We start from the raw sequence: 12727 nt of genomic DNA, 5'->3' as shown, positions 1-12727 counted from the left end.
GAGCTGAGTGCCTGGATGCAAAACACGGCACTAAGCACTTGGCAAAGAAAAATGAAAACAAAAGACACTGTCCCTTCCCTCAAGGAGTTTATAATCTAAGGGGGACAAACAGGCAGAAACAAATTATGTTCCAATAGAGAGAGCGGGAGAGAAGGAAAACTTAAACTGATGGTAGCAAGAATATAGAAGGATAAATGAAATGAATGAAAAACTAGTATATGTACATTTATTATTATATATTTATATTATAGTGTTTTATTATCATATTACATATATAGAAAAAGTCACACATAAATTCTAAGGATAAACATAAATGCTATGGATGGCTGTTTAGTTGACACTAAGGGGGATGACTCCAATAACATCAGCTCTAAACTCTTCAAAAAACAGCTAAACTCTTCATCTATCTCTATCGTCAGTTTGCTTACAAGCTGTTTGAACATACTGCATATATTTTAGTCATATTACTGTTAAAAATAACTGTGGTTTTATACAGTGCTTTACCATATGCCAAATACTATGCTAAATGCTGGGATAAATACATTAGCAGATGAGATCGGATGAGTACCCATCCTACATAAGGCTCACAGTCTAAGGAGAAAGGAGAATGGGTAGTTAATTCCCATTTTATGGGTGAGGAAATTGAGGCACAGATCACTGTCCTCTTTATGCGTAATCAATCAATGGAACGTATTGAGCACTTACAGTGTGCAGAGCACTGTACTAAGCATTTGGAAAAGTACCATATAACAGTGTTAGTAGGCACATTGCCTGTCCATTAGGTGCCTACATCTCCCTGTTAAATACAACTCATTCGCCCTCACGGCTTTGACAACCATCTCTACGCAGATGACACACAGATCTACATCTCCGCCCCGGTCCTCTCCCCCTCCCTTCAGGCTCACATCTCCTCCCGCCTCCGGGATGTCTCCACCTGGATGTCGGCCCGCCACCTAAAACTCAACATGAGCGAGACTGAGCTCCTCATCTTCCCTCCCAAGCCCGGTCCTCTCCCAGACTTCCCTATCACCGTAGATGGCACGACCATCCTTCCCGTCTCTCGGGCCCGCGATCTCGGTGTCATCTTTGACTCGTCTCGTTCATCCCACACATCCTATCCGTTACCGAGACCTGCCAGTTTCACCTTTACAATATCGCCAAGATCCGCCCTTTCCTCTCCACCCAAACGACTACCTTACTGCTATGGACTCTCATTATATCCCGGCTAGACTACTGTGTCAGCCTTCTCTCTGATCTCCCTTCCTCCTCTCTCGCCCCGCTCTGGTCTATTCTTCACTCTGCTGCCTGGCTCATTTTCCTGCAGAAACGCTCCGGGCATGTCACTCCCCTTCTTAAACACCTCCAGTGGTTGCCCATCGACCTCCGCTCCAAACAAAAACTCCTCACTCTAGGCTTCAAGGCTCTCCATCACCTTGCCCCTTCCTACCTCTCCTCCCTTCTCTCTTTCCACCGCCCACCCCGCACGCTCCACTCCTCTGCCACCCACCTCCTCACCGTCCCTCGGTCTCGCCTATCCCGCCGTCGACCCCTGGGCCACGTCCTCCCGCGGTCCCGGAACGCCCTCCCTCCTCACCTCCGCCAAACTGATTCTCTTCCCCTCTTCAAAACCCTACTTAAAACTCACCTCCTCCAAGAGGCCTTCCCAGACTGAGCTCCCCTTCTCCCTCTACTCCCTCTACGTCCCCCCTTCACCTCTCTGCAGCTTAACTCTCTTTTCCCCCCATCTCCCTCTGCTCCTTCCCCTCTCCCTTCCCATCCCCTCAGCACTGTACTCGTCCGCTCAACTGTATATATTTCCATTACCCTATTTATTTTGTTAATGAGATGTACATCGCCTCGATTCTATTTAGTTGCCATTGTTTTTATGAGACGTTCTTCCCCTCGACTCTATTTATCGCCATCGTTCTTGTCTGTCTGTCTCCCCCGATTAGACCGTAAGCCCGTCAAACGGCAGGGACTGTCTCTATCTGTTGCCGACTTGTTCATTCCAAGCGCTTAGTACAGTGCTCTGCACATAATAAGCCCTCAATAAATACTATTGAATGAACAATGGTATGTTCTAAAGCAGAGTACAGTTTACAGAGCAAAAATCAAACTCTGCATTTAAATATTGGTATACCATCAAAATGGAAAGTTTGGCAAATTTTGTATTTATATTTTTATCATGTGTCCTTTGATCTAACTTCAAAAAAAATATTCAATATATGAATGCAGAAGGACAACACTGACCACCTAGATACCTCCCCAGCTGTGCTTTTACCTTTAATCCTGAAATTATTCACTGTGGTATTGGACATCAAAATAGAAGGTGGGGGGGCGAGGGGGATGGGGAAGTCAGATGATTGCAATGTCACACTCCTCCCAAATTACTAATTTGCATACAATGAACATATGAACTCATAGCTCATCAATCAATCAGTGGCATTTCTCAAGTACCAACTTTTTGCACAGCCTGACGTGGGAGAGTACAATGCAGTTGGTAGACATGATTTCTCATCTAAAGGAATTTATAGTCTAGTTGAAACCTTTCCTCCGGAATTTAAAACAATTTAGCAATTTGGGATGTGGGCCCTATTTATAACCCTCTACTTGGGGACACGGAGAACCCATTTTAGACAAATGACTAACTTTTCCCATGTCTCAGTTTTGCAATCTGCAAAATGGGCATGACAATTCTATCTTACCTCAGAGACAGCAACATAAGGTCTATGGGAAGGTGGCATTAAGGAAGAAGTAAAAAGAAAAACCATTATTAGCAGTGATTGGCAAATGTCCTAATTTGGATTCCCTCTCCAAACACTATATTGAAACCATGCCAAGGTGGCCTGGCAGAGGGAAAATGATGTGCTTTTGAGGATTGAACATGAAACAGTAAGGCTTTTACAGAATGATCTAAAATCAGTTTGAAAAGCGCTCTCAGAAATTTAGCTGGATTTTATATGATTCCAATAGGGCAATGGAGTGGTAGTTTTTATAGGTTCTTATGGCATATTGGCTAACTGCAGTTACATGAAGCACAATCGATGTGACTTGGTAGTACAAGGAGTAACAAAAACCTATACTCTTCCCACCCCACCGTCCTCCCATCACACCCCTGAAAAAGCTAAGCAAGCTTTTGGCGTCTTGACACCTTTTTCTTCAGTAAGAAAAAGGAAAAAACACACTATTGCCCTAGCGGTCTCGAAATAACATCAGTCAGAAGGTATTACCCCAAGCATAATGTGGCAATTACGCTGTGACAGCTGTTCTTCATCAAGCATGCTAATATGAAAATAAAGGCTCCAAAATTATTTGGAAATTGCCTCCACCCTGCCTAAGTATCTAAAGGGGCTCCTTTCGACCACCGAAGCCAGGCTGTTCGAATGAAATATGATGTTCGGATGAGGGCATTGTAGAATAGACTCATTTTCCCTCCTTCCTCCCGATAACCATTTGGAGCAGAATCCCCGGTCTGCCGCTAACTTTTTGTGTTGCTGTAAATACACTGTTTTGTTTCATTTCAGTTTACAGTTGCCTTCTGTGTTAAAGGGAAGAATCATTATGGGGTGGTAAAATAGATAAATAGTCCCGGAAAGATATAAACCTGGTCATATTGAGAAGCACCATGGCCTAGTGGATAGAGCACGGGCCTGGGAGAGACGGGGAGAGAGAGAGAGAAATGGAGGGTATTTGTTAAGTCCTTACAATGTACCAGGCTCTGTACTAAGTGGAGGGGTGGATACAAGCAAATCAGGTTGGATCCAGTCCCTGTCCCACATTGGGCTCACAGTCTCGATCCTAATTTTACAGATGAGGTAACTAAGACCCAGAGAAGTGAAGTAACTTGCCCAAGGTCATACAGCAAACAAGTGGCAGAGCTGGTATTAGAACCCATGTTCTTCTGAATCCCAGGCCCATGTTCTATCCACTACACCATGCTGCTTCAGTCAGAAGGACCTGGGTTCTAAACCCAGCCCCACCATTACCCTGCTGTGTGACCTTGGGCAAATCACTTCATTTCTCTGTGACTCAGTTACCTCATCTGTAAAATGGGGTTAAGACTGTAAGCCCCATATGAGCCATGGACTGTGTCCAGCCCGATTAGCTTATATCTACCCCAGTGCTTAGTACAGTTCCTAGCACGTAGTAAGCGTTTAAGAAATGACATTAAAAAAATAAAAAAAACAAAAAACAAAAAAACTAATGCTGGTTTTCCGGATTTATTTGCCCAACCAGAAGGCACAAATGCTGGAGTCATTTGTTGCACACAGGATGGTCTAGTGGAAAGAGCATAAATCTGGAAGTGGAGACTTCAGATTCTAGTCATATTAGATACTAAAATTGAAACTACTTTTCTCATAACAATAAACAACATCCCTGGCAGCCTTATTACCACAAGGGTTGGGTTCTTGGCATGCCAGTCTAGATCCTTCTGGCAGGTAAGACAGCAGTGTGATTCATAAGTGCGTGATAACCAATTCTTTGCAGGATTAATCACATGAATTAGAGTAATTTGACCCTTTGCTGGGTGATGTATGTTAGCTTGTTTTCACTAACACTCTATGCCTCGTTAACACTTTGATTTTTAATAGAGATGACTGCTTCTTAAAAAATTACATCTATTTGTGAATAGCTAGCACGTGTCTGTCCTGGGTGGTCTGCCTGAGTTAGATCATTGAAATAATTTCCTGTATCACATTGCTGGAATGGATTTTCCCAAGCACTTTTACAATGCTTAGAATAGTACTCTGCACATAGTAAGCGCTCAGTAAATACTAATGTTTGATTGATTGATCATCTGTTCAACTGTATATATTTTCATTACCCTATTTATTTTGTTAATGAAATGTACATCGCCTTGATTCTATTTAGTTGCCATTGTTTTTACGAGATGTTCTTCCCCTTGACTCTATTTATTGCCATTGTTCTTGTTTGCCTGTCTCCCCCGATTAGACTGTAAGCCCGTCAAACGGCAGGGACTGTCTCTATCTGTTGCCGACTTGTTCATTCCAAGCGCTTAGTATAGTGCTCTGCACATAGTAAGCACTCGATAAATACTATTGAATGAATGAATGAATGAATGAATGAATCTCAAGAGATCCTTTAGCCCAGTTCCCTGTCTCCAGACAGGGCAAAAGAACTCAGACATTCCTCAAACTACCAGCCAAAACTGGGTCTGCCCAATATTAAACATTATCAGCTTGAACGAACCATAACTAAATCCATTACTGATATGTATTAAGTGCTCACTACACGCAGAACACTGTACTAAGCAATTGGGCAAGTACAATACAACAGTTGATAGACACAATCCCTGCGCACAAGGAGCTTACATTCCACAGGGAGAGACTGACATAAAAATAGATTAGCGATAGGGGAGGTAGTCGAGTATGAGGATGTTTTTAAATAAGTATCGTGGGACTGAGGTGAGTATCAAAGTTCTTCAGGGGTACACAGCCAAGTGCATAGGTGACACAGAGTGAAGAATGGATAAGGGAGATGAAGGGTTTAGTCTGGGAAGGCCTCTTGGAGGAGATGTGATTTTAGGAGAGTTGGGAATGGTGGACTGTCAGATATGAAGTTGGAGGGAGTTCCAGGGCAAAGGGAAAATGTGGGCAAGAAGGCGGTGATGTCAGTGACAAGATCAAGGAATAGAGAGTAGATTAACTTCCCCTCTTTATCCCTCACAAATTAATTTTTTTACAGTGTCAAAAATAAATAAAAATCACACCTCCCTTCGAGTGCTTCAGTAATCTGGGCAACCTAAGCAATAAGAATCAAAACCAACAAAGTAATATAAAGTCCCAAAGAAACAACCCACCAACCAACTCGCTCTGGATCGAAGGATATGAAACCAAAGGCAAAACACATTTATATTTTGAGTCTGGGGTTTCTGCTTGGATAGCCGACAAGAGAACAAGAAATAGCGAGGAAGAAGGAGTTGTAAGAGTGAATGAGCTGTAGTGGACACGGTGGGTGGGTAGGTGGGAAAAAGGGTTAGAGAGGGAGAGAGAGAGCATGGAAGCAGCTGAGAAGACAAAGTCTTCCTCCAAGTGATATCGATGACACAAGCCCTCTCTGACACAGATAAGCCTCATCGTTCCCTTCTTTTCCTTGGCTGCTGTATTACTCCCATAACCCAGTAGTAGAGACAGGCTGCTGGAATAACAGACACATGTGGAATCCTCATTCAAGCTTAGATGCCCATCCATTCTTCAACAAAGAGGCTCCTCACACCATGGCTCTGAATGTCATCTACTGTAATTTCAACTCACTCATTCTGGGTGGATGGGGCCAGTGCCCCGCTTCAAAAACCTCTTCAGTCACTCAGTGTCTTCTTGAGAACTCACAGTTTAAAGAAATGTCTTAAATGAACGGGAAGGTTTTTTTTTTCCTAAAAAGTCTTGGAAAGTTTCCCCTTTAGCCGGAGCTAATCCTAAAGTAAAGTAACGTTAACAAAAGGGGCCTACTCAAACAGATTAATTTGCTGTTATGCTGGCTCTGAACCACTAAATCTAAATGGATTGACAGGGAAAGACAGACCGCTACAAAAGGGGTCTTCTTCACTTAGATGATTTCACAAAAAACAAGAATTTTAGTTCAGAAATCGGGACTGGGACTCAAATGAGAGAAAAGACTAAATAGAAGGCAGATAAACTTCCCTAGGAGTTTCTCCAAAAAAAAAAAAAAGGAGAGAAGCACAGGGCAACAATTTCTTCCCCTGCTGAGCAGTTTTTGTGTTGAAGTGAAAACTTCAAGGTGTCTAGCCTTAAGTAAAGTGGAAGCAGCAGTATTCCCTCTCAGGGTTGCAACTGGGGAGTTTCCAGTATTCTACCAGTTTCAGCTACAGGAGGGAGAGTCAAGCAGAGGTCTACCCATTCCATTCCTAGCTCGGGCAGCGGCTAGCGAGTGGAAGGCAATCTACTGCAAGTCAGAATCCACCCATGCTGGGCAGCAGCAGCATGGAGAGAGTCGAGGGCGGAGACTCGAGTTTTCTGCACAGAAGGTGGCAATGATAAACCATTTCTATATTTTTACCAAGTAAACTCTGGCTATCCTACCAAAATGATTGCAGATGGACAGTGGGGGGTTCTAGGAGAGATGTGTCCGTGGTATCGCTACGGGTGAGAAACGACTCGACGGTATAAGACAAGACAAGCAGCTGGGAAGAGGAATTGCTCTTGCCACCTGCTCCACAGTGTCTGTGTCTCCAAAACCAGGAGCTCAGTAAGACATCGCCCCAGAAGTCTGAAATTCAGTTTGTTGGTGATGGTGGCAAATATGGGCCATTCTCTTACCTATCTCCGACTGCTACTGCTCTGGTGTCTCAGCTTTGACATACACACCTGTGCCTGGGAGCCAACTGGGTGAAGAGCACTGATGCTTCTGAGATGGTTTGCTTAGAAAATGGAAAACCCCTGACATGGGCAGTCAGGGGGAAAATCCTGAGGTGTGCAAGCTCTGCACGTACCCAACACTTCAAGGTGGAAACTCCCTGTGCAGGCCTATCCTGCTACACCAGGCTAACAAATGCTATTCCTCATTCGTGACCTGTTTGAAGTCCAAGGCAATGAGAAATCAATTCTCTCAACTGATAGCCACAGATAATAGACGCTCAACTTTTGTCTCACCCACTTGACTGTAAGCTTGTTGTGGTCTGGGAACATGTCTACCAACTCTATTATACTGTACTTGCCCAAGAACTTAGTACAGTACTCTGCACATAGTAAGTGCTCAATAAATACAATTGATTGATCAAACTAAACAAGCTTGCAGAACTTTAGAAGTCTATCTGTGTTATATCAGCAGCACTTTACCTACAAGTGACTTATGGTTATCAAGTCAGTTAATCAATCAATGCTACTAAGCCCCTGGGAGAATACAATACAGCAGAATTAGAAGACCTGTTCCCTGCCCATAATGAGATTACAGTCTAGAAGAGCAACAAGTGAGCTAGCTGCTCTTTCTTTGTATTAATCGCATTTATTCAGTTGTGTTTAATGAATGCTTACTGTGTGCAGAACACTGTATTAAGTGCTGGGAGAGTACAATAAAACAATAAAGACACATATTCCCTGCTCGCAACGAGCTTACAGACTAGAAGGAGACTATTAAATGATACTGCAATATGGAGACAGCAATATGGCCCACATAAATATGTACATCTCTCCTCCCCTAGGTATTAGGGAGGAGAGGCAGGAGTGCTAATGGCATATTTTATTTTATTTTAATGTCTGTCTCCTCCTCTAGACCATAACCTCCTTGTGGGCAGGGATGATGTCTACCAACTTTATTGTATTGTACTTTCCCAAGCACTCAGTACAGTGTTCTGCATGCAGTAGGTGCTCAATAAATATCACTGATTGATTAATGGTAGTTTTTGAAAAATCAGTGTCCAACTTCAGAAGAGGCTGAAAGTCGGCCCAGGAAAGAGATGGGAGACGCAATCAGTTGGGGGGTTGGTGAAGGGGGGTGGGGGGCTAGGGGTGACACCCTGCCCCTCTCCTGACCTGAGGCAGTCCTGAAAGTAATGAGTGTTGGGGAAAGGCTGGGAGAATCAGGCTTCCTAAGACTCTGTGCCATTAGCACACCTGCCTCTCCTCCCTAAATTCCTTGGGGCCTCCTTCTTTCAATCAATCAATGGTGTTTATAGAGCATTTATTGTGTGCAGAGCACTGTATTAAGTGCTAGGGAGAGTATAATACAACAGAGTCAGTAGACATGTGCCCTGCCCACAACGAGCTTACAATCACTTGGGGAGATGGGCATTAATATAAAGAAATAATTTACAGCTAGGTACATAAATGCTAGGGGATTGAGGATGGGGTGAATACCACCTTATCTGGCCACCTCTCCAGCTACCCCTTTCTCAGTGGCCTTTAACCCCAACAGGGCTTTCGCTTCTTCCACTCTCCCACCCCACCAGACACTGCCTCTGTCATCTGACAAGATCCTTTACCAAATTACACTGTGGCTAGTTTCTTAGCTCCTTGAGGCCACAGTCATGTCTGTTCAAATCCTCTGCGGATGTTCTCAATCTGATTATATACAAATGAAATATTTTAAGAATAAGAAAAACATCCCAAAAGAAAATTGTTTTCACAAAAATCACACGGTCATTATAATATATATTATTTTCCCCCAGGAGCATAAGGCCACTTGCAGGTGCTAATTCTACAAACAAGGAAGCTATTTTCATCTGCACTTTAATGGCATGGAAGTAAAAGATGAGCTAGAGCTAAGGGATTTGCTCAAGGTCATGCAGAAGCAGGGCTATGGACAAGATCCAAGTTGTTTGACTCCCAGACAAGAGCTCTATAGAGTATATCAAGCTTCCTCTTCTCCAAAGCCCTCTCCAACCAACTGGAAAAACAGGAATCGGGTGCTGATATGAACGAAGTAGTGAATCCCAGCCCAAAACAGGGAAATATAAGAAGAAATAGGTGGAGAAATTATCAAGGGAAGGAGAAAATAAGCAATGGATGAAGAGATAGAAAGTGGGAAGAGAGGAAAGAGGAAGACCTCTCAATGTCCAGAATCAGCTTAAGGCTCCATATCTATTAGCTATGCTTTTCTTCTTGGTATAACTTTAAAAAGCTTGAAATGAATGTTGCCATATGTATCTAAATACTACATACTAGCGAATTAAGCGGGGACAGTTTTTGCTAGTTAGGTTGGAAAAAGAAATAAGATAACAATAAATAATGATAATAAATAATAATAATATTTGTTAAGCACTAACTGTGTTCCAAGCACTGTATTAAGTGCTGCGTTAGTAGACACAGGATAATCAGGTAGGACACAGTTCCTAACCAAATGGAGGAAGGACAACATTTTCAGATAAGGAATTTGAGGCACAGAGAAGTGAAGTGACTTGCCCCAGATCACACAGCAGACAAGTAGCAAAGTCAGGATTAGAACCCAGATAATCTGATTCTTAGGCCTATGCTCTTTCTACTAGGCCATGGTGCTCCCCATTAATATTTTTTTAAATGTTTAGGTAAGAGACAAACTAATATCAGTCCATCTCTTGGTTGGATAACATGGCTGCTGGTATTTCAGGATCTATCTGGATCAGCATATAAAATATTAGCTTAAAATACAAATGAACAACATGGGTTTAAAAATGTAATATGTACAGTACTCAATTCAATGTGGTAACACTGAAGGCAGAAAAGGCAGTGGTTAGGGTAGCCACTGCTGTGGTTATGGGTGTGCCATGGACTCTGACTCACAAGGGGCCTGAAACCGTGCTTCTCTAGCCACAGCTCCCTACTGGCTTTTATTTGGATTTTCTAGATTGTGAATTTGTTCCTGTCTTTTAGAGTGCTTAATATTTTAATATTTCATTTTTCCTGATGTGTCTGTCTCCAGTCTTCTTCCCCACCTGTATTCACAGATCGAGAGCCCCTCGAGGAACAGAGTCTGTGTCTAATTCTCACCTGTGTACTCTTTCCAAGAGCTTAGTACAATACTCTACACACAGTGCTTAATAAATACCATTCCCACTACCTCAAAAAGAAATCTACAAATTCTTTTCATTTGTAAAATTGATGCTACTTAGACCGAAGCACTTAAATCTCTCTCCATCCAACCCAAACCAACCTGGAATGTCAGCTGGATAGCTTGGAACTTGTAAAACAGGAAAGCAACAGCCTCTTTAAATCCACAGAACTGAATGGATCTTTACATTCCAGCAGTGTTCAAAATTACACAAGAAATGGATAGAGTCTACCATCATAAACAATGGATAAACCCCGATCCGATCACTCAAAATACAGATTAAATCCTTCTCTCGCTGACTTAGACTGTGAGCCTCATGTAAAACAGGGACTGTGTTCAACCTGATTATCTTTTATCTACTACCCCCCTCAGGATTGCACCTGGAGAGTTTCCACTACTCGACCAGTCTCGGTTAAAGGAGGGAGAGTCAAGGAGAGGCCTACCCATTCCATTCCTAGCTTGGGCAGTGGCTAGCGAGTGGAAGGCAATCTGCTATAAGTCAAAGCTCACCCGTGCTGGGCAGCAGTGGCATGGGAGAGAGTCGAGGGCGGAGACCCAAGTTGACCACACAGAAGAAGGGAACGGTACGCCACTCCATATTTTAACCAAGAAAAAACTGCGGATACACTACCAGAACAATTGCAGATGGAGGTTTACTGCACGGAAGGCGGAAATGGTAAAACACTTCTGTATTTTTACCAAGAAAACCCTATGGATACACTACCGGAATGACTGCAGACAAGAGCGGGACATTCTGGGAGAGATGTGTCCTTGGTGTCATTATGGGTTGGAAATGACTCGATGGCATAAGACAAGACAAGACACCCCAGCACTTAGAATAGTGTTTGACACATTGAGTACTTAACAAATACCATTTTTTTACAAAAAAGCCTGCAGGACCATGGATCTGTGGAAGGAACAGACTGTAGTGTCCCCCACAGTTTCTTATTGCTGACAATCCTTTTTCTGCTGGGGCTGGGGGCGCAACAAGCAGGTATGTGGGAAGAGGTGCAGCACGTTCTTAAGTGTTTGTAGCGACTTTATGTACAAAACTCAATAACAATTGAAGAGACCACAGAAAAATGCTAAAGTTGAGCTGCAGAAACAGATAAGCAAGCATAAAACACAAGTGTCTAAACAAGGGGTTTCCTGATAAAGATGCAAAACTCGATAATCTTTTCTTTGGCAAAACCACAGAAGTATCCAACTGCGGGGGCTTGAAAAAAGATGGTCCTTTAACAGAAAGTACAGCACACAGAAACATAGAGAGGAGGCAGTGGGACTAATACATTTTGACCATACAGTCATGGATCAGTGTCCATTTCCACCTAAATTAAATGAAGTATATTTAGATCCAGAGTAAAAGAGTTTCAGAAAACATAATTAGAAACACAAATTAGGTGTAAGACAGAGGCAATCATTACTCAAACTCAGTGTTAGAAACTTTTAGGACAGCCTGCTAACCATGTATCTTGTGAGCTACTCACAAATTGAACTGTCTGATCATGTGCAACTGTGCTTTCTGGCTGGTTCCACTTGCTCTGATGGGCAGGACGGGGTGAGCCTCTGGAAAAGTGCAGGCTGGGGAGTTAGAGGATCTAGGTTATGATTCCAGCTCTGCCACTTGTTTGCTGTGTGACTTTGGGGAAGTCACTTCACTTCTCAGCGCCTCAGTTGCCTCATCGGTAAAATGGAGATTAAGCCTTTGGGTTCAATGCGCCACATGGACTGTGTCCAACCTACTTTGCTTGCATTTACCTTAGGTTTTAGTACACTGCCTGGCACATGGTAAGCGCTCAACAAAATACCATAAAAAGGGCACAGAGTCTGGGTCTCGAGAACACCAAAGAAGCAGCAATAGGGCTTTGGCTCTGTAGCTCAACTACACACATGGACATCCGACAGGTGAATTACACCAAGGAGAAGGCACATCCTCCTCCTCTGGGCAGAATGGGAAGAAGCATGGCCTAATGGAAAGAGCACAGGCTTGGGGGTGAAAGGACCTGGGTTTCAATCCTTTCTCTGCCAGTTGACTGTTGGGTGAACTTAGATGAGTCACCAAACTCCTCTGTGCCTCAGTTTCCTCAACTGTAAAATGGGAATTCAATAACTGTTATAATAATAATAATAATGTCGGTATTTGTTAAGCGCTTACTATGTGCAGAGCACTGTTCTAAGCACTGGGGTAGACATAGGGGAATCAGGTTGTCCCACATAGGGGCTC

At 43.2% G+C, this 12727-nt stretch overlaps 1 protein-coding gene and 2 non-coding genes across 3 annotated transcripts in view; 2 read left to right on the top strand and 1 right to left on the bottom strand.

Annotated features, from left to right (window-relative positions):
* LOC100083243 (aryl hydrocarbon receptor-like) overlaps nt 1-12727 on the bottom strand; it is a 149998-nt gene that overhangs the window by 109975 nt on the left and 27296 nt on the right. The window lies entirely within an intron of this gene.
* LOC114813377 lies at nt 6795-6932 on the top strand. The gene has a single exon (XR_003761099.1). It is a non-coding gene; the product is annotated as a small nucleolar RNA SNORA7 (small nucleolar RNA).
* Nucleotides 10866-11003, top strand: LOC114813522. The gene has a single exon (XR_003761239.1). It is a non-coding gene; the product is annotated as a small nucleolar RNA SNORA7 (small nucleolar RNA).

The sequence above is a fragment of the Ornithorhynchus anatinus genome, chromosome 7 (genome assembly GCF_004115215.2).
Source record: "Ornithorhynchus anatinus isolate Pmale09 chromosome 7, mOrnAna1.pri.v4, whole genome shotgun sequence".
NCBI classification, from domain to species: Eukaryota; Metazoa; Chordata; class Mammalia; order Monotremata; family Ornithorhynchidae; genus Ornithorhynchus; species Ornithorhynchus anatinus.
This window is presented reverse-complemented; position numbering and strand designations above follow the sequence as displayed.